The sequence below is a fragment of the Geospiza fortis genome, unplaced genomic scaffold (genome assembly GCF_000277835.1).
Source record: "Geospiza fortis unplaced genomic scaffold, GeoFor_1.0 scaffold4741, whole genome shotgun sequence".
Classification (NCBI taxonomy): Eukaryota; Metazoa; Chordata; class Aves; order Passeriformes; family Thraupidae; genus Geospiza; species Geospiza fortis.
The window spans coordinates 6,851-7,989 of record NW_005055577.1 but is presented as its reverse complement, the minus strand read 5'-3'; the positions used below and the strand labels follow the sequence as shown (position 1 = coordinate 7,989).

The following is a 1,139-nucleotide window of genomic DNA, read 5'->3' as shown; positions in this document are numbered from 1 at the left end:
TTTTGGGGGGATTTGGGGATTTTTGGGGGGATTTGGGGATTTTTGGGGGAATTCCAGGAAAGATTTTGGGAGGATTTGGGATTTTTGAGGGTCCAGGGAAGATTCTGGGAGAGATTTTGGGGAAAATTGAGATTTTAGGGTTTTTTTGGGCCATCCAAAAAAGATTTTAAAGGCTTTTTAGGCAGATTTGGAATTTTCGGGATTTTTCTTTTTTATTTTGGGGCAATTTTGGGGATTTTTTGGGAGATTTTGGGGCAGCTTTTGGGATTTTTTGGGGGAACGTTTGAGATTTTTTTTTTATTTTGGGGGAATTTTTGGGATTTTTTGGGGGAATTTTGGGGGTTTTTTGGTGGGTTTTAGGGGAATTTTGGGGATTTTTTGGGATTTTGGGGAATTTTGGGGTTTCTTTTGGGGAATTTGGGGGAAATTTGGGGGATTTCTTTGGGGGATTTTGGGGAATTTTTTTTTATTTTGGGAGAATTTTTGGGACTTTTGGGGGATTTGGGGGGAATTTTGGGGATTTTTTGGGGGGTTTAGGAGAATTTTGGGGATTTTTTGGGGGGTTTAGGAGAATTTTGGGGATTTTTTGGAAGATCTTGGGGGACTTTTGGGGATTTTTTTGAGAGAATTTTGGGGGGATTTTGGGGAATTTTTGGGATTTTTTGGGGGGCATTTTCAGGGAATTTTTGGATTTCTTTTTTATTTTGGGGGAATTTGGGGGATTTTTTAGCAATATTTCAGATTTTAGGTGCATTTGGGAAGAATTTAGGGGGTCCAGGGGAGATTTGGGATTTTGGGGGCGGGGATTTTAGGGGTGCCCAGGCCCCGCCCACCATGCCAGGCCCCGCCCACTCACCAGCACTTCCGGCTCCGCCCCCGAGGCCAAGATGGCCGACAGCTCCGCCCGGCTCGGGCCCAGCCTGAGGGGAGGGGACCAAAAACCCCTGAAAATCCCCAAAATCTCAAAATCCCCCAAAATCTCCTCAAAATCCCCCAAAATCTCCTCAAAATCCCCCAAAATCTCCTCAAAATCCCCCAAAATCTCCTCAAAATCCCCCAAAATCTCCTCAAAATCCCCCAAAATCTCCTCAAATCCCCAAAATCTCCTCAAAATCCCAAAAATCTCCTCAAAATCGCTT

The 1,139-nt window shown here is 44.2% G+C and overlaps 1 long non-coding RNA gene across 1 annotated transcript in view; it reads right to left on the bottom strand.

The window, feature by feature from the left end:
- Positions 1–946, bottom strand: part of LOC115949306 — a 1,264-nt gene extending 318 nt beyond the window's left edge. Inside the window, exon 1 of the long non-coding RNA XR_004082832.1 lies at positions 857–946. This is a non-coding gene — a long non-coding RNA (uncharacterized LOC115949306). The remainder of the gene's footprint in view (positions 1–856) is intronic.
- Between the last annotated feature and the right edge of the window lie 193 nt (positions 947–1,139).